The sequence below is a fragment of the Rhinopithecus bieti genome, unplaced genomic scaffold, assembly GCF_001698545.2.
Source record: "Rhinopithecus bieti isolate Rb0 unplaced genomic scaffold, ASM169854v2 scaffold_26504, whole genome shotgun sequence".
Lineage (NCBI taxonomy): Eukaryota > Metazoa > Chordata > Mammalia > Primates > Cercopithecidae > Rhinopithecus > Rhinopithecus bieti.
Genome location: NW_016812891.1, coordinates 2,810,589 through 2,832,180, shown reverse-complemented (window position 1 = coordinate 2,832,180; position 21,592 = coordinate 2,810,589).

Here is a 21,592-nt window from a genome sequence, read left to right as displayed (position 1 = left end):
AGGCATGTGCCACCACCGTCTGGCTGCTTTTTGTATAAAAGACAGAGTAAAACAAATTAAGGTAAAGGATAAACTCAGAACCCGAACCAATAAACAATAGAAAAGTGGACTGAATATACCAGGCGTGAGCCACTGACTGGCCCATATTTTTATTTAAAAAAATTCAAATCTTCAGAAAAAGTAGGATGAAAGTAGGAATATAATGAAGAATGTGTATTAATCTAGATCCAATTCTTTTTTTTTTTTTTTTTTTTTTGAGACGACTCGCTCTGTGCCCAGGCTGGAGTGCAGTGGGGATCTCAGCTCCTGCAAGCTCCCGCCTCCCGGGTCCACGCCATTTCTCCCTGCCTCAGCCTCCCGAAGTAGTGAGACTACCAGGCGCCCGCCATCCGCCCAGCTTAATTTTTTTGTATTTTAAGTGGAGACGGGGTTTCACTGTGTTAGCCAGGAGGTCTCGACCTCCTGACCTTGTCGAATCCGCCCGCCTCGACTCCCCAAAGTGCTGGGATTACAGGCTTGAGCCACCGCGCCCGGCCTAGATTCACCAATTCTTAACACTTTGCCACATTCGCATTCTGTGTGTGTGTATACACACAGTTTTTTTTAAGTTTCAGATGTTTCTTCAGTATGTGGAAACAAGGTAATATCTGGCATAACAGAATATTACTCTCTCAAAATTTAATACTGACACACTAATACCAAATATAGAGTACATATTCAAATTTTTACACTGTACCAGAAATATTCTTTATACAAAAAAAAAAGCAAAGATAATACATTGTATTGGTTATTGGTTTTCCTTAGTCTCCTTTATTCTAGAAAAAGCCCTCTACTTTTTTAAATGTCTGATATACATTGATATTTTCAGGAGTCCAAATCAATTGTCTTATAGAATAGTCTATACTTGGATTTGTCTGATTATTTACTCATTATTAGTTTCAGGACAAATATTTTTGGCAAGAATACTTTAAAGGTGATGTGTATAATCTGTTATATTATATAATGTGCATTATATAAAGATTGGTGATGTTAAGTTTTATGTTTTGGGTAAGGTATTTTCACCAGATTTCTCTCTTTTTGGAGTTGAAAAGTATTAAGTGAGATAATGGTATAAATATCCTGTCCCCCAATAACCCCTCGCCCAATAGCATTAACATTTGTTCATAATGATCCTAACCTGGCTCATTTATTACAGTGATGGTTCCAAAATGGTGATTTTCTAATTTCATCCTCATTTTTACATTTATTAACTGAAATTTTTTCTGTACGGTGATGCCTTTTCTCTTTTCCTCTATTTTAGTATCGTGAATTTTTTTAAAAAAAATTCAGAATGTTATAATCTTTTTTTGGACACTTTTATTTGACTAGTGGAGACCAGAGACAATATTTTAAACTACTTTTAGATTGTTTCAGGCCACTCTAGGCTCCCAGAAGTCCTGTAGATTTTCAAGTCCAATTGATTTCTTTAATATTTGAAAGTAGTGTTCCGTGGTGTGATGGTTAAGCATTTACCAATCAGCTTTCTAAGAAAAAAAGTCCTATTTGTAGTGGTTGCTGATATCCATGGTGTACACATTCCCACTTTGGTTTATTTTAAGTAAACAATGGCAAGAGATACATGATAGCATGGTATTATTTAGTATTTCCACCGTGCAAGTACAATAAATGTAAATAACCTCAACAGCATATGTGATAGTAAAATATAATCAAACAATTAGGAAGTGATGAATTCTAAGTATTATTGCCTTTTAAAATATAATTTAATTTTAAGTTTATATAGTTTACTTTTTAATAATATTTGGGTTTAGCAGTTGGCTTACCAAATTTTTTGCCAAAATTTAACAATCAGTTCTTACAAGCAAGTACAAGCCAGCTTTAGTGCCCAACGACAGTGTTTGCTTCCAGTTAAGGTCTAAGTCTAACTCTTGGCTTCAGTACTAATTAAATATGATAAAATTATGCATAAAAGCAAGGTGGAATATTTTTGCAGTTTTTTTTTCCCAGAGAAATAACTTTGTCAAAGAAATCAATTTCCCTTCCTCTTCTCCACCTACACTTGATGCTCTCAGTTTAGCAGTGTCAAAAACCATTAACTATCTTCAATTTATTAAACTAGAAAGTTGGGAAGAAATTCAGATGATATGCAAAGAGGAAATTAGAGAACAATTAGGGCACTGGTGTCTTATCCATAGTCCAGATCCAGTGGTATAACATTATTTCTTCAAACTAGCTTGCCTCCCTTTTAGGAATGGCTCCCCTTTTCCTAGTCAACGTCCTTTTCCTACATCAGGTAGGTACCTGGCTCCATTCCCATAGTTGTTTGTTCCTTGGAAATTTTTGAACTGGATCCAGGAGAAGAGACTCAGTCCTTCTCTGGAGGAGAAAGTGTCATAAAAATCTTGGAAGAAACTGGTGGCTGTGATTCCTACCACATTTGAAAAAGAGAAAGCGCCGGGCGCGGTGGCTCAAGCCTGTAATCCCAGCACTTTGGGAGGCCGAGACGGGCGGATCACGAGGTCAGGAGATCAAGACGATCCTGGCTAACATGGTGAAACCCGTCTCTACTAAAATACAAAAAACTAGCCGGGCGACCTGGCAGGCGCCTGTAGTCCCAGCTACTCGGGAGGCTGAGGCAGGAGAATGGCGTGAACCCGGGAGGCGGAGCTTGCAGTGAGCTGAGATCCGGCCACTGCACTCCAGCCCGGGCGACAGAGCAAGACTCCGTCTCAAAAAAAAAAAAAAAAAGAAAGAAAGAAAAAAGAAAAAAGAAAGCATAAAAGAGGTGGAGGAAGAATTCTAGTGGAACTCTAGGGCCTTTCTAAATTCTTTGAGCCTTTTGGCAAATTCTCACTTCTCTGGCCTAGAGCAATTTAAGTTGGGTGTCTGTAGCATGGCTTAAAGAGAAGGAATTTGAGTTCCAGAGAAATTCAGAAATTTCTAAGACTTATAGAGCTAGTTGGTAGCGGGGAAGAAGAGTAAACAGATTTCCTCTTCCAAGGCTTGGTGCTCTTACCACCACTGCAAAGCATAGCTCCATGTTCTCTGTGTCTCTAGTAGCCTGTGAATGCTTCTACTTAATGTAAGATAGAGAAATATCACACATGTGGATATATGTATAATATATATATTCTGCCTATATTTGTATCTGTATGTATTTGCAGAATATATATACTTGTATACAATAAGCATATAATGATATATATACACACATATACACATACTGTAACCCTAACCCTAACCTAAATATATGTGTGTGTATATATATACACTACCATAATATATGTATATATAATATAAATGCTCTGCCTATATATGTACCTGTATGTATATGTAGATATATCCATCTACCTATCTGTCTTTTAGTCAGTTCAGGTTGCTATAGGCATGGTGGCTTCTAAACTACAGAAATTTATTTTTCTTAGTTCTGGAGGCTGAAAGTCTGAGATCAGGGTGCCAATATAGTCAAGTTGTCATGAGGGCCCTCTTTCAGGTTGCAGACGGCTGACTTATTGTATCGTCACATGGCAGAGACCAGGGAGAGGAAACAAGATCTCTCATGACCCTTATGAAGGCATCAATCCCATTTATGTGGACTCTACTCTCATGATCTCATTTAATCCCAATTACTTCCCAAGGTCCCACCTCCTAATACCATCACATAGGGTGGCGATAGTGTTTCAACATATAAATTTGTGAGGGGGGCACAAATGTTCACCCCATAACTCTCTCTCTCTCTCTATCATCTATCTGGCATTTATCTATTTCTCCTAATATCCTAATATATATTATATTATCTATCATCTATCTCTCCTTACATACACACATGCACACACACAGTAATATAAATACTAATATATATTTTCTAAGTGAAAATTACAGAATATACACATAATGGGGTGATGCCAGTATTACTTTTTAAAAGTATATATGCATGGAAAAAGGAAAAAAGGAATACTACTAAATGAAGAGTAGGTGGTGGGTTATGAATGATTTTATCTTATTATTTTTTGGTGTGTTTTCATAATTTTCAGTATTTTCAGATAAAGTCTAATATGGTTGGCATCAATACTCAAAAACTGTTGCATTGTTAAAAGTATTGCTCAGTTATCATAGATCTTAAATTGTATGGTGTATTAGCCTTCTAGGATTGCCATAAAAAAATACTATGACCTGGGTAGCTTAAATACAGAAACTCATTTCTCACAGTTCTGGAACCTGGAAGTCCCACATCAAGGTGTGGGCAAGTTTGATTTCTCTTGCAACCTCTCTCTTTGGCTTGCAGAGGCCGCCTTCTTGGTGTGTCCTCACCTGGCTTTTCTTCTGTGCATGCACATCTCTGATAGCTCTTCCCCTGTATGTAAGGCCACCTGTGCCATTGGGTTAGGGCCCCAGCCTTATGACCCTTTAAATCTGAATTACCTCCTTAAAGGCCCTGACTTCAAACACAGTCACATGGAGGGTTAAGGCTTCAACATATACATTTTTGGAGTAGGGGGTCGGGATGGAGGAGCCACATTCTTCCCATAACTTGCAGCATGTAAAAATGAGCTTAAACTTATAAAACTAACTCAAGATAAAGTAAAGAAAGTCCTTACACAAAACAAAATTTCTATGTCGATTTTTTTCAGCTGTGATTATTTGTAACATCCTCATAGACTTGAAAATCAGTGTCTAGCCTCTAAATAAATGTTTCCATCTCCATTTCCCACATTGCTACCCAAATATTTCCTTGATTATATTGTCATCTAATTATGTGAGTATGGATGATATTATTGTTAAGAATAATTTGTGCTTTAGAAATTAAATTATCTTTGAGACTTTTTAAAAAACAATGATTTGATTTTATTTTCTGAAACATAACCAGGTGCACATTTTTGTAAATGACTTGATTATTTACATTATAATGAATGAAAATTTATGTTTAGGTCTATGGAAATATATTCTCAAGCATAAGAAGAATTTAGAGAACTTTCTTTGTTGGGTCTGTCGTTATGAATGATGTATAATATATACCTAGTTTCTTACTTGAAGATAAATATGTCTATACATAAATATGCATATAGGTGTATATACAAACAACTACAGATACATATCTTTTCTGATTTAAGCATAATATATGGACCGGGCGTAGTGGCTCACACCTCTAATTCCCGGACCTTGGGAGGCCAAGGTGAGCAGATGGCTTGAGCCCAGGAGTTCAAGACCAGCCTCGGCAACATAGTGAAATACTGTCTCTTAAAAAAAAAAAATACAAAAATTAGCAGGATGTGGTGGCACGCACCTGTAGTCCTAGTTACTCAGGAAGCTGAGGTGGGAGGATTGCTTGAGCTCAAGAGGTGGAGGTTGCAGTGAGCTAAGATCATGCCACTGCACTCCAGCTTGGGTGACAGAGTGAGACTGTTTCAAAAAAAAAAAGAAAAGAAAAGAAAAGAAAAGAAAAGAAAAAAACCACAACAATAAAGCAAAACCATGTTCTTTGTAGAGATTTTAGAAAAGACAGAAAAGTATGAAGAGGAAACGTATAACCATTATTCCATTACTCAGAGCTAACATGTTTAGTATGTTGCTATGTATTTGTGGCTGGCCTCCAAGATAGCACCCAATTCTCACCTCCTGCTCTTCACACCCTTGTGTAGACAGCCTCCTCTCCTATGGAATCAGACTGATGTGCTTGACTATTAGAATAACTGGAAAGCAAGACTGGGCATGGTAGCTCAGGCCTGTAATCCTAGAGCTTTGGGAGGCAGTGGTGTGAGGATCGCGTGAGTCCAAGAATTTGAGACCAGGCTGGGCAACACAGCAAGCCCCCATCTCTACAATTTTTTTTTTTTTAAATTAGCTGGGCATGGCAGTACATTCCTGTACTCCTAGCTACTTGGAAGGCTGAGACAGGAGGATTGCTCGAGCCCAGGAGTTTGAGGCTGTGGTGAGCTATTATTGTGCCACTGCACCTCAGCCTGAGAGAGCAAGACCCTGTATCTAAATAAATAAATAATAAAATAAAATAAAGAATAACTGAAGGCTGAGCTCAGTGGCCCAAACCTACAATCTCAGCCCTTTGAAAACCCAAGGCAGGCAGATCACTTGAACCAGGAGTTGGAGACCAGCCTGGGCCATATGGTGAAACCTCGTCTCTACATAAAATTAGCAGATCATGGTGGCACATGCCTGTAGTTCCGGCTACTCCAAAGGCTGAGGTGGGAGGTCAGCAGGTTGGGCTGCAGTGAGCAAGGGTCATGCCACTGCACTCCAGCCTGGGTGACAGAGTGAAACCCTGTCTAAAGAAGAAAAGAATAACTTGAAAGTGACTATATATGATTTTTAAGTATAGGTCTTAAAAGAAATTGCAGTTTTTGTTTTGATTTCTTGGATTGGTTCCCTTGAAGGAATCCAGCCACCATGTTATAAAGATGCTATGTTATGTGGATATTCAAAGATCCCTGGGGAGACCCATGGGGAGTGAAACTGATGTCTCCCACCAACAGCCAGCCTCAGCTTGCTTGTCCAGTGGGTGAGCCAGCTAGGAAGTGGGTCCTCTTTCCCTGGTAAGACCTTCAGAGGACTGCAACCCCTGCTAACATCTGATTGAAACCTCATGAGAGAACCAAGGAAGAACTGCCCATCTAAGCAATTCACAAATTCATGACATATAAAAAAATGAGAGATGATAAGTGATTATTGCTGTTTTTAGCTGCTAAGTTTTTCGGTGATTCAGTGAAACAATGGATAAACAATAGATTATGCTTCCAATCTTTTGTGTTATATTTATATTTTTATCCAATAAACTGTTCATTGAACATTTGTTGCATCAGTCAGGGCTGAACCACAGGGTCAGAACCAGAAAGAAATGTAGATGTGGGGTGTGTGTATTCATGGATTCACTACAAGGAATTGACCTATGACATTGTGGAGGCTCACTAAACAAGCCTGAAGTTCACAGGGCAGGCAGCCAGGAAGGAAGATCATGAGCAGGCTGGAGTCCCGGAGCGTGACCTGAAGCTTGTTGTCCACTGGTAGCAGCCAGATAGGGACGAAGATGCAGAGAGAAGGGAGCAATTGAACACCCAACTGCTGTTTGGAGTCTCTGAGTTAAGTAAAGCCCTAAGTCTTCTTTTAAAGGTCTTCAAACTAATTAACCCAGGTCCACCATGCATAATCTCTCTTTCAGTTAACTTAAAGTCAACTGATGTAGTACTTTCACAAATTACATTTGTGAAACCTCTTCATAGCAGCACTTAGATTAGTGTTTGAATAACTGGGAGAAGGTGCTTGCATGCCACAAAACAGCTGCTGCCTCCCTTCCATCCTCCAACTCTCAGAAGAGATTATTTTTTTGTCCTCTGTATTTGGAAACACAGTAGAAAGGTAACCCTAGAGGCTGTAATTTAGCCTAACTAGGTTGCACATCACAAAGCCATCACACACTGCTCATGTGCTAGACATCGTCTGTGATATGGTTTAGTTGTGCCTTCACCCAAATCTCATCTTGAATTGTAGTTTCCATAATCCCCATGTGTTGTGGGAGGGACCTGGTGGGAAGTGATTGGATCATGGGGGTGGTTTCCCCCATGCTGTTCTCGTAATATTGAGTTCTCATGAAATCTGATGGGTTTTATAAGCATCTGGCATTTCCCCTGCTTGTACTTCTTCCTGCCATCTTGTGAAGAAGGTGCCTTGCTTCCCCTTTCTCCTTCCACCGTGATTGTAAGTTTCCTGAGGCCTCCCCAGCCATGCTGAACTGTGAGTCAATTAAACGTTTTTTTTTTTTCCATAAATTACCCAACCTTGGGTATTTCTTCATAGCAGCATGAAAATAGACTAATACAGTCTATGTCCTTGGGATACACTAACAAATAAAACAGACAAGATCACCTCCATAATGGAGCTCATAGCTTAGTAGGAAAAGACAAAAAATTAACACATGAAAAAAAAACTTAATCAAACAGATAATAAAAAGAATATCAGAATGTGATGAATGAAAAGAAGAAAATAAAACTAGATAGTGGGATATAGGGTGATTGGTCAGAGGTTGCTAAAGTGGTCAGGAAACCCTTCTTGGAAGAGAGAATATTTGAATGGAACAGAACAATGAAAATTTACTCTCTAGTAATTGAAGGCCAACAGAAGAGTCTCTCACCCTGGAAATAGCAAGCACAAGGCTCTGAAATGGCAATGAGCTAGGCTTCTTTCAAGGGGTGGCAAGCAGGCAGTGTGGATGGGGCCAAATGAGAGAGGAAATAGAGGGTGAGTTCAGAGAGGTAGCACAGGGCCAGGCTGGGGTTTTATTTTTGGTGAGATGGGAAACCACCGTAGGTTTAGAGCAGAGGAGCGACATGATGTGACCTACATTGTAAAAGCAAGCAAGGACTGAAGCAGGGAGACCAGTCCGGATGCCTTTGCTGGAATCCAGGTAAGCGATGATGGTGCTTGGGCAAGATGGATACGATGGCAGTGGCAAGTGAGAATTGTTGAGAGTTTGAATATATGCTGAAGGCTTTGCTGATGGTTTGAATTTGGGGTGTATGAAAAAGAGAAGAATCAAGAATGACTCCTAGAATTTCTGAACACAGAATTTTTGAATGTCTGTTTTGTCAAACAGGCTTGAAACAGATGGGACATTATAAAGCCAGAACCCTTCTTTCCTGAAACTTTCTTCTAGTGCTGGTTTTCCCATATTCTCACCAGCTTATTACTGGCTAATGTGCTACTCTTCTGCAAATTTTGCTTATTCAGATTCACTTAACATGAACCATGCACACAATATTACATATCAATTATATGTCTTTTGCCCATGATAAATGTAATTTTAGAAAGGTTTTAAACATGTCCAAGCTATTTTCCATATTGAGTAATATGTCTAAGGTATCAATGCAGAACTGTAATAACTGGCTTAAAAATCATCCACAAAACTCAAACATTGTTCAAAGAAATTTTTATTTTTTATTATCTAAAGATAAATAACTATGCCTTGCATTTGGATTGGGATTTTCTTTCCATTTTCAAAATACGTTCATATCATCCACCTCCTATATCTCTACAATATCCCTGAAGGTGAGCAGGGCAAGAAGGGCACACAAAATAATGGACCAAGATAGAATGAGGTCTTCTGGTTCATTGTTAAACTATGAAGTTTAAGATTTAGAGCAGAAGGTACAAGGATTAGCATGACTGTTTTCCGTCTAGAAGGGGAGAAAAATATGTAAACAAATAGCTGCAAGAGATTTGATGTAATAAGTATTATTATGAACAGCAGATAGAGATGAGTTTTGGAAACATGGAGGTGGAAGAGTCAGATTGAATGAAGTCACGAGGAAAGACAAAATATGCCTCCCAAAATAGAGGCCAGGAGTGATGGCTCACGCCTGTAATCCCAACACTTTGGGGGGTTAAGACAGGAGGATCACTTGAACCCAAGAGTTTGAGACCAGCCCAGGGAATATAGTAAAACCTCATCTCTAACACTAATACTAATAAGCTAGGTGGTACATGCCTGTAGCCCTACCTCCTTGGGAGGTTGAGACAAGATGATTGCTTGAGCCCAGGAGGTCGAGGTTGCAGTGAGTTGTGATAGCACCATGCACTCCAGCCTGGGCAACAGAGGAAGACCCTATCTCAAAAAAAAAAAAAAAAAAAAAAGGAAAAGAAAAAATGAAAAAAAGAAAAAAGAATATGCCTAAAATATCCTGTCAGTAGCATATCATAGCTTTCTTGGCACATATTTGCTATGAAAACTTGGGCCACTAGCAAGTCATGAATGTAAACAACAAAAGTAATACATGAGACTGCCTCAAATAACATTTCCTTGAAGTGAGCACAGAAGATATTATTTTGCCAAGTAGAAGATAAAGCTTTGTGGAAAACATGAGTTCCTTCCAGGGCATTGATTAAACTATGAATTTTCTGTGGCCGAAAATTTTCATCAGGTTGGTCAATGGCATTGAATTTTATTTTAGACGGGATTGAAATCTTTTACTATTTAGAACATGCTTGTTATTGACATGGAAAACCTGTGGGGCTGGTCACAAATGGAGCAGGAGGAAGGGAAAACAACAAGTGACAGTCAGGAAGGAGCCCTGAGGGTGCAATGGTGGCCTCGCAGTGGGGTGGCACTGTGGACATGCCACTGCCGGAACCAAAGTGACTGCCATCCTATCCTGGTAGTCATCTTGGGCACTGCAGCCTCTGCTAGACCAGCATGCACATTTCTTCAAGCAGGGACCATGTATAGTCTAATGGCAATCAGTGTATCCTTCTGTCAAGGGGAGAAAGAAAGAAACTTCTGTCCCTTCTGTACGGAGGGTGGGGAAGGATGAAATCAGCAGGTGTATTCTTTAGATGTTATCGTTTAAGAGGTATTGACTTAAAATTGTAGCTAAATAATAGGATCAATAAGTCAGGACACTTCTGCACACTATGCTAGGAAGCATCTCTTACTTAACAAGGTTCTTCCTCTGTTCTTTTGAGTGAGGTGTCTAATGGGAGCAGTTAATTCATTGTGCTTTGAGTAATATTATTTTCTTAGAATGCCCTCAGGAGAAATCTCAGCAAATCATTAAATGTATGTATATGTGTGTATTAACATCATTGCAATACATGTCACTAGATTACAAATCTCTATGCAATAAAACTGTTTCTGACAGCCTGTTTATTTCAAGCACTCTTTGCTTGAATACTCTTTTAACCTCCTCCTATACACTTGGACTTTCTTTGATGTCAAAATACATAACAGATATCCCTGACACCGAAAAAAAAATACAGTTATTCCTTAAACTATTAGCAGCCAAAGGAAAAAATGCAGAGAAATTTCAGGACTTCAAGGGAATGCTCTGTCTTAATATGAATGACTTGAATAATGTTAATGTTAATGCATAATAGAATTAACCTGGATGGAGCAAGAAAGAAACTTTCCTGTTTCATGTGTATATTATCTTGATTTCAGATTCAGAAACCCCTAATTAACTGGAATTCAGTAAAGTGAAATTGTAAGTAACCATCATTTCCTTTCTTAGAATTTCTTCAAAAGGAGAAGAAAGACAGATCACAGGAATTAGCAGACTGCATGGTGGTCCAATTGAGAAAAAAATGTGACTGCACCATTCTTCTGCCAAGGGTCTATGAGTGGCTGCAATATAAAAAGAATAAAACTCACCTCAAAGACTATAAAAAGCAACAGAAATAATGGTAGGGTCATTTTGGGGGCCAACATGGATTCATGTCAACATTTCTTACTTTCCTAGTCAAATCTGCATAACTATTTAATTGTAATTGCCATCAGATAATAACTCTAAAACATGAACGTTTTCAACCATAAAATAAATATTAAGACAATTTTTATACACTGTTTACTAAAGCAGAAAATATATTTAAAAATTTTAGAAAATTGTCAGTCATTAAGATTGAAACAAAATGGGATTTCATTTGAGTCTAACTAAAATTTTTTTTGTTTGTTTGGTAGTTTTTGAGATGGAGTCTCGCTCTGTCTCATATCTGTAGCATATCATACCAGGCTAGAGTACAGTGGTACGATCTTGCCTCACTGTAGCCCATGCCTCCTGGTTTCAAGCAATTCTCTTGCCTCAGTCTCCCAAGTAGCTGGGATTACAGTCATCTGCCACCACACCAGGCTAATTTTTGTATTTTTAGTAGAGATTGGGTTTCACCATGTTGGCCAGGCTGGTCTTGAACTCCTGACCTCAAGTGATCCACCCGCCTCAGCCTCCCAAAGTACTTTGATTACAGGCGTGAGCCACTGCGCCCTGCCTAAAGTTTTTATTATCTGAAAGACCTCTGTCCTTTAACTTTAGGCAATAATTAACTTTCCATTTTGCTTTGGCCTAGGTACTGCCACTTTTAAAATGAATTTCAATAGCTAAAGGCATAAACGATTTAGTAATTGTTATAACTATTTTCTGAACTTCTGAAAAAATTTAAAATTTCAAAGCAAGCATGTTGGGAAATTTAAGGTGACTTCTTTTCTGCTCCCAAATTTCATTATACATGTACTCATGATTATGTGATCATATGTTAATAACATTGTATGAACTGTTAGTTTGTTTCTCATTCTATTTCTGTTTTGTTTTGGTTTTAGCTGTTATCAGAGCTAATTCACTCAACAAGCAGGTCCCAATTTGCGTGGAAAAATATTATCTGTCTGGTTTTCTAATATCCATAACAAAGGAAATCTAGCCAAGCATCCCATTCCAGATTTAGTGAGGATGACATGTTTGGCAGGAAGAAGAATATGATTTACCAATTGAAGAGCAGAATATCAAAGTGAGTAGAGTAAAAAAAAAATTTTTAATGAATCTCTATTTTATAGGGAAAGCTGATGAAAATGACATTAAAATAAAAGCCATCTCTTCAAATTGATTTGTGTGGTCTTTATTAGTATTTAACATTTCAATTTTATGTGCTATATTTCCTTTGGTAGTCTTCTATTTTCATGGGCAAATTCAGTTTATAAACTGGGAACTTATTGTCAGTGAGTTCCATCTTCCTTTCATATCAGACCTTATTTAAAGCTAAACAAATTCATTCTGGATTTTAGGTGTATATGTTGTGGAGTTTTTGTTTCATTTTGTTTTTAAGTTGCAAGTGTAAGACACAGTTCAGACACTAGCACTAAATAAAAATGATCACAAATTTGTTACTTTTCTAAAGATTCTGGAAGGGTCCCTTTTTATAGGCTAGATCATAATTTTAAATGTTGCTATGAAAGCAGGCACACAGCACAGTGGTCTTCTGTCTGGCCAACTACTTCTAATGTTTAAGCCAGCATCCCCGAGCAGCTCTTAGGAACCCTTTGGGTGTAGTTTCTGTATCTGAAATGAAGGCTTGCACCAACTAATCGCTAAAGGTCCTCTTCTTACTTTAATTCTATAAAAACAATTATCTTTGCAATGTTCTTTTAAAATAAGATATAGGGGAAACTTGGGATCTTTTAGTATAAGAACTGAAGAAAATAGGGAGCAGAAAGTTGTAATTGAATGTTAACCAAAAACACACGTTCTTATAAAAATTCTCATACAGAACTAGGTAAAATGAGAGTCCCAACAACAGTATCCGCATGCACTGAATTTTTTTTCATTTTAGTATGTTTTGATACACTGTTGTGCCAGCGCTAACAAAATGAGTTTTCAAGCAATAGTGTTTTCCCAAAGGAAAAAATTGTCGGTTTTTGTCCGTGTGGGAAGTGTGTGGGCAGGACTCTCAACTTTCAGGAAAACTTCTGTCTTTTAGAAAGAGATTTTCCAGATACTTTTTGAATTACTTCTCTGAAAATAATGAGAAGTCTATGAAAACAGAATTGCCAGAACTACTTGCTTGTTGGTGGGGGTGACCTGTGGCTGCTCTCAACTCTCTAGGTGTTGAGAGCAGAAATCAAGAGGAAGGAGGGAGAAGATGCCTACAGTGAGGCCAGGGAGCAGTGGGCCTACGGCTGCTTTGGATCACGGTCTGATTCACCAGATCTCTGCAAGGGATATAGATTGTGGATATATAATGTGTGTGTCCCACCAAATGTATATAGTGAAGTTCTAATCCTCATCTTAATTTCTGCAATATGATAATTTTTATGTTGAAATACCATATGTGTCAGTGTTAGAAGATAGGCCTTTGGGAAGTGATTAGTCATGAGGGGAGAGCACTGATGAATGAGGTTAGTGCCCCTATAAAAGAGGCCCAAGAGAGACCCTTGCCCCTTCTACCATGTGAGGACACAGAAGGAAGGCACCATCTACGAACCTGAAAACGGGTCATTACCAGACACTCAATCTGCTAGTGCTTTGATCTTGGACTTCCTAGCCTCCAAAACTGTGAGAGATGAATTTCTCTTGTTTATAAGCCACCCGGTTTATGGTATTTTGTTGTAGCAGCCTGAGGGAACTGACACATTTGTTATGGGTTGAACTGAGTCCTCTCAAAAATTCCTGACTCCTAATACCATAAAATGTGACTTTTTGGCTGGGCACAGTGGCTCACACCTGTAATCCCAGCACTTTGGGAGGCCGAGACAGGCAGATTACCTGAGGTCAAGAGTTTGAGACCAGCCTGACCAACATGGAGAAATCTCATGTCTACTAAAAATACAAAATCAGCCGGGCTTGGTAGTGCATGCCTGTAATCCCAGTTGGTCAGGAGGCTGAGGCAGGAGAATCGCTGGAACCCAGGAGGCGGAGGTTGTGGTGAGCTGAGATCGCGCCATTGCACTCCAATCTGGGCAACAAGAGTGAAACTCCATCTCAAAAAAAAAGGATGTGACTTGTTGTAGAGATAGGGTCTTTATAGAGGTAATCACCATAAAATGAGATCATTAGAGTGGACCCCAATCCAATATGACTGGTGTTCTCATAAATAGGGGTGAATTTGGGCACAGATGCAGGGGGAGAATGTCATGTGAACACAAAGGCAGTGATTTACAAGCCAAAGAGAGAAAGACCCTGAAATAGATCCTTTCCTGGCAGCCCTCAGAAACAATCCTGCCAACACCTTGATTTTGAACTTCTAGTTTTCGGAACTGTGAGACAATAAATTTCTGCTGCTTAAACCACTCGGTTATTACACTTTTTTACTGCAGCCTTAGCAAACTAATACAACACTCAGTCTAAATAAATTTAAGGATTAAGTAAGCAGTGAAAATCCTAATTGTATTTGAGCTATCTCACAGAGTTAAGTAACATTTTTGTTTCTTTGAAGTAAAATATTCTTGCGGTTTTATGGGTAATCAAAATAATTTTTAATTGAAAAATAATGTATGTATGTGTGTGTATATATATACACATACATATATTGTATAAAATGTTAAACTAACTGAGGCTGGGCATGGTGGCTCTCTCCTATAATCCCAGCACTTTGGGAGGTTGAAGCAGACTGATGACTTGAGGACAGAAGTTTGAGACCAACCTGGGCAACATAGCAAGACCCTGTCTCTACAAAATATCAAAAAAGCTAGCCTGGTGGGATGACTAATGCCTATAATCCCAGCTACTTGGGAGGCTAAGGTGAGAGGATTGTTTGAACCCAGGAAGTTGAGGGTGCAGTGAGCTGTGATTGCACCACTATACTCCAGCCTGAGCAATAGAGCAAGACCCTGTCTGAAAAAAAGAAAAGTTAAATGATATGGAATATAAAATAAAAGTCATTCTTCATCTCCCTTTCCCCAGTTTTAATTACCTCCCTAGAAGTTAGCTGTTTGGAACCTAACATTATAGTTTTGCAGTGCTTGTTTCTTAATTCTACACTGTACAGACTTGAATAAGATTCTAGCCTGGTGTTGGAGTTTTGCTAAAACATCACATTTAGAATTCATGTTGTGGAACTATGTTATAAGTAAGATCTTACACTTCTATTATCTCAGCACTATGGATAGGCTCCAAAATAGGCCTGTTATTTTAAAATTCCATCCTGTAATAGGCCACATGTTTAGAATTTAGTATATTATCAAGCAAGGGAGAATTTTAAAATATCAGTTTTCAACTGTGTCATTCTCTGGCTTTGTTTTTTACTTATTATTATTAATTTATTATTTTTGAGAAAGAGTTTCGCTCTTGTTGCCCAGGCTGGAGTACAATGGTGCGATCTCAGCTCAGTGCAACCTCCACCTCCCAGGTTCAAGCAATTCTCATGCCTCAGCCTTCCGAATAGCTGGGATTACAGGCACCCGACCATGTACGGCTAATTTTTTTGTATTTTTAGTAAGGATGGGGTTTCACCATGTCGTCCAGGCTGGTCTCGAACTCCTGACCTTAGGTGATCCACCTACCTTGGCCTCTCAAAGTACTGGAATTACAGGCGTGAGCCACCACACCTGGCCAATTTTTTTAAATCTTTTTTTGAGACAGAGTCTCGCTCTATCACCCAAGCTGGAGTGCAGCAGTACAATTTTAGTTCACTGCAACCTCCACCTCCTGAATTCAAGTGATTCTCTGGCCTCAGCCCCCTGAATAGCTGGGATTACAGGCACATGCCACCATGCCCGGCTACTTTTTGTATTTTTAGTAGAGATGGGGTTTCACTGTGTTGGCCAGGCTGGTCTTGAACTCCTGTCCTCAAGTGATCAGTCTGCCTTGGCCTCCCAAAATGCTGGGATTACAGGCGTGAGCCACTACACCTGGCCTATTGCTTAAAATATTTTTATAGTTAATAAAAGAATAATTTGATTGAGGGGAATGGGGAGATGTTGGTAGAAAGCATCAGTTAGAATGGATAAGTTCTGGAGGTTTATTGTAGAACATGGTGATTATAGTTCATAATAGTAATGTATACTTGAACATTGCTAATAAATTAGATCTTAAATGTTCCATCACACACACATGCACACACAAAGATAAAAGTAGGTAAGGTGATGGATACGGAAATCAGCTTGATATAATCATTTTAGAATGCATATATATATCTCTAAACATTATCTTGTACATTGTAAATATATATAATTTTTATTTGTCAATTGTATCCTAATAAAACAAGTGGGGGAAAAAAAGGAACAACTGACTACCTTTTGTTCAAGCTGTTTTCTAGAAACCAGGAATAAATTACCTGCCTTCTATGAAGTTTGAGTCAGTGACAACATACTGATACTCTTTTTACAGACAACTCAGTAAAACAGTAGCTCACCTACCTGAAATAATAAACTAGTACTTCAATTATAAAGATTCTGAACAGATTAAATTAATCTTACAAAAGCCACACAAGACAGGCCATAGAGTGATAGACATGTTCCTTCAGTCCTTACTTGGTGTCTGCACACTCATGATTCATGTATCATTCTAACATTTTTTCCTGATGTCCTCTTCATACAAAGGAGGAAAGATTTTACTTCTAACATGCTTCCTGGTTAAGATTAAGAAGAAAAAATTAAACTCCTAGTCATTAGGAGAGAACCAAAACTATAAAATGCTATAGTAGGTTGAAAACAGTTGTCTGGAGTCATTTTGTAAAAAGGAAAAACATCTCACTTGATTCTTTGTCTTGAAGTCATTCTTGTATTAGAATTATTTTAGTTAGTCCTTTTTTGTTGTTTTTGAGACAGAGGCTCCCTTTGTCACCCAGGCTGGAGTATAATGGTACAATCTCGGCTCACTGCAACCTCCACCTGTCAGGTTCAAGCAATTCTCCTGCCTCGGCTTCTCGAGTAGCTGGGATTACAGGCACATGCCACCACGCCTGGCTAATTTTTGTATTTTTAGTAGAGATGGGGTTTCAACATGTTGGCCATGCTGGTCTCGAACTCCTGACCTAAAGCAATCCACTTACTTCGGCTTCCTAAAATGCTGGTATTACAGGCGTGAGCCACCGCGCCTGGCCTTATTTTAGAATTATTAATAACTGAAGCTCAAAAGTGGTCCTGAATCATTTTGAAGAAAAAGTGTTGTTATCAATATGCTCTCTTTAAGAAGGTAGAAAATTGTGTAATATAGGTAAGAATGATTTCTGGCCAGGCGTGGTGGTTCATACCTGTAATCCCAGCACTTTGGGAGGCCAACGAAGGTGGATCACCTGAGGTTAGGAGTTCAAGGCCAGCCTGGCCAACATGGTGAAACCCTGTCTCTACTAAAAATTACAAAAATTAGCCAGCTATGGTGCTGGGCGCCTGTAATCCCAGCTACTCAGGAGGCTGAGGCAGAGAGAATTGCTTGAACCCAGGTGTCGGAAGTTGCAGTGAGCTGAGATCGTGCCACTGCACTCCAGCCTGGGCGACTCTGTCTCAGAAATAAATAAATAAACAAATAAATAATAAATCAAGTATTTCATTTGTTAAAATACCTGCATTTATGATTGTACCTTAGCCTATTGGACTTTAGTAAGATAGAGATTTAGTCCATTGGTTGACAGTAAATTTATATATAAAATATTATATATAATTTATGTATTATATATTATATGTATAAACTTAAATGTGTGTGGTACTGTTATTTTATTAGGCAAGATGATAGCTATATTGTGTCAGAATAAGGTGCACCCCACAGCATTCGTATACAGAATAGGGTCACTAAGATGAATGGACTTCAAATCAAGAGGCAAATAAAATGTGTGCCTTTCACTTATTTATAAACCTACAATAAAGGAGGATCAAGAGACCATAAAAAGGTGATGTACCGTTGGCAATTTTACAGGTATCTTCTTTTCCTTAGCATCGCATCGATTGGTCCATTGTTATCCAGATCATATTCAAACAGTCCAAAAATGTCAGTTTAGGATTGGAAACAATTAAAGGCTGGGTACATATCAGGTGAAGTTTTCAGCATTATAACTAAACGAAGGCAATATTTGTCATATGGAACAAAGGAACTGTCTAGTAATAAAATTGACACCAACTTCTAACCAATGAACTTACGCGTGCATGCTATTTGGTGATTCCTTGATAACATATCTAAGGATGAAGTGAGGTGCATTAAGCTAACAAAGGAAAAAAGCTTATTTATAACAGCACTGTAGGCAGAGGTCTTTCAAAGTGCAAAGATACCATCTTCCCTTCCAGGGAGCAATTGCTTTGCACAGATGCTCTACAAATATCAAGCACAAGGAACCTGGGTTTTAATTACAAAGTAAAATATCATTTCAAAATTGCATAATTGGTGGTTGCCTTTTGCAATGCAATGAACATAAGGGAACCTGACATTAAATGTTTGATGTGTTGCCATGACATTTTCTTAAATTTTATTTTATGCTGCTTTTAAGCTGCAAACTACGTTAAATTTGAATTCTTTAAAGGGTGGGTTAACAGAGTTATACAGTTGAAAAACCTAACTCTGATGTTGGAATGCCTATGTTCACAAATTGTACAGTTCAGATTTTAGAAAAAAAGTAAATATAGAAGTAAAGACATAATGGGGTCTTTGTGTTCTCCTTACAGTAGTGACATGTTTTCCTGGAGATAGAGGCCATTTAGTCAGGGAGGGATGTCTCTAGCTTTCCCTTTGAGAAAAGGGAAAAATAATAGAATTAGGAAAATACAGTGGCAGTCAGTGCCCACCACATTTGAATGTTCAGGCCATTGAAATTGAGAGAAAAATGTCACAGACACTGTGTGGTTACAGAGATGCTGGAAGCAACAGTGGTAGGACTGGTGTTGCTCTAGTTTTCTCTTCTCCAGAAAATGTCTTCAACCATTATATATATACTGTTTGCCCGGTATGCACTAGAATATATACTGTTTGCTCAGCAGGGTTTGACTTCAAGAATTCATCTATTCTATCTGTAAGAGCAAAGGACGATTAGATGTGGAATATTTTTCCTCATAGTAATATAGTGAAATAATATATATAAATACATATATTTATTTTAATTGAATTTAATTTTATTTAGAGACAAGGTCTTGCTCTGTCACCCAGTTTGGAGTGCGGTGACAAAATCGTGTCTCACTGTAGCTTCAACCTCCAGTGCTCGATTGATTCTCCCACCTCAGCCTCCTGAGTAGTGAGACTACAGGCACCTGTCACCATGCCTGGCTGATTTTGTACTATTTTGTAGAGACAGTGTCTTACTATGTTGCCTGGCTGGTCTCAAACTCCTGGACTCAAGCAATCTGCGGGCCTTTGTCTCCCAAAGTGCTGAGATTACAGGTATGAACCAACATGTCTGGCCCTATATATATATATAAATATATATATATATTTAATATTTATATATTATATATAAATGTATATAATATATATATAAATACAATAGAGATGAGGTCTCACTATGTTTCTCAGACTGATCCTGAACTTCTGGGCTTCAGTGATCCTCTAGCCTGGGCCCTCCAAGGTGCTGGGATTACTGGCATGAGCCACCATGCCTGGTTGAAAATAAATGATGAGGCCGGGCACGGTGGCTCAAGCCTGTAATCCCAGCACTTTGGGAGGCCGAGACGGGCGGATCACGAGGTCAAGACATCGAGACCATCCTGGCTAACACGGTGAAACCCCATCTCTACTAAAAATGCAAAAAAATTAGCCGGGCGTGGTGGCGAGCGCTTGTAGTCCCAGCTACTTGGGAGGCTGAGGCAGGAGAATGGCGTGAACCCGGGAGGCGGAGCTTGCAGTGAGCCGAGATCGCGCCACTGCACTCCAGCCTGGGCGACTGAGAGAGACTCCGTCTCAAAAAAAAGAAAAAAAAAGAAAAGAAATGATGAATAAGGAAAACAGAAAACCTTGGGTTGTTAAACCATTTATTCTCTTTTAAGACACCTACTGACTCATACAGGAAGACGCCTTCTTGGGTGGATACAACATATTTTGAATGCTTCCCCACTTTTGATTGCTTAATGTTCATATTGAAATAAGTATTGTCAGGAAGGCTGAGAATGAAATTGAGCCCAAGGAAGTGGTTCACAGCCCTGCACAGGTAGCATCCCTGTATTTTACTAAACATTAGCAGTTCCTCTGCCCTAAATGGACATTTTTTGTTTGTTTCAATGTCATTGTTGAAATGTCATTATTGTCAAATAACAGAAGTAGGACCACCTATATACACAAACCACCGGTATTTCTGGTATTTTCCTTAATTTTAGAAATATGCATAAAAGTCATTATAAGCAGAGAAAGACCAAGACTCACTAGACTAATGACAGAAGCTCAAGGCCGACACTCAAATTTTCCCTTCTTTCCTTTAAAATGATGATTTCATTACGAATTTAAAATATCAGATTATTGCTGCTAATATTACTGATAATATTACTTGCATTTATGAAGCAATACATAAGCAAGATATTGATGAAGAAGCACTTCTGTTAACTGTTCTATAGGAAGTTGAAAGACTTTCTCCCACAGTTGTTCAGCTCGAGGGCTAGAACTCCAGAACTACCTTCTATTTCAGAGTTCTTTTTGCCTGTTGCTATGAAAAAATTTAGCCTGTCTCCAAACAAACATTCCCATTTTATATGACCTTTTAAAATACGATGCTTTAGATACGAAAGTGCACCCAAAGCAGGCCCATTATGACATGCATAGAGGTTGGATTAGTATGGAGGCTTCTAATTCAGCCAAACAATTCTTCTTTTTAAAATTATGGTGCTGTTTTTATTAGGTTGATCACCAGAATAATTAATTTGATTTTGTGTATAAGCTGCTTGAAGGAATGCTGCAGATGGACAATTTTAAATACTACAGACTGGGCGTAGCATCTCATGCCTGCAATCCCAGTACTTTGAGAGGCTGATGCCAGAGGATCACTTGAGGCCAGGAGTTTGAGACCAGATTGGGCAACAGAGCAAGACCTCATCTCTACAAAAAATTTTAAAAAATATATGTGTGTATACATATATGTATAGCTGGGTATGGTGGCATACGCCTGTAGTCCCAGCTACTTGGGATGCTGAGGTGAAAGGATCACTTGAGCCAGGGAGGTTGAGGCTGCAGTGAGCCATGATTGTACCACTGCGGTCTGACCTGGGTGACAGAGCAAGATCCTGCCTCAAATATATATATATAGCTGTGCACAATAGCTTATGTTTGTAATTCCAGCACTTTGGGAGGCTGCGGTGGGTGGATCACCTGAGGTTAGGAGTTCGAGACCAGCCTGACCAACATGGTGTAATCCTTGTCTCTACTAAAAATATAAAAATTAGCTGGATGTGGTGGCAGACACCTGTAATCCCAGCTAGTTGGGAGGCTGA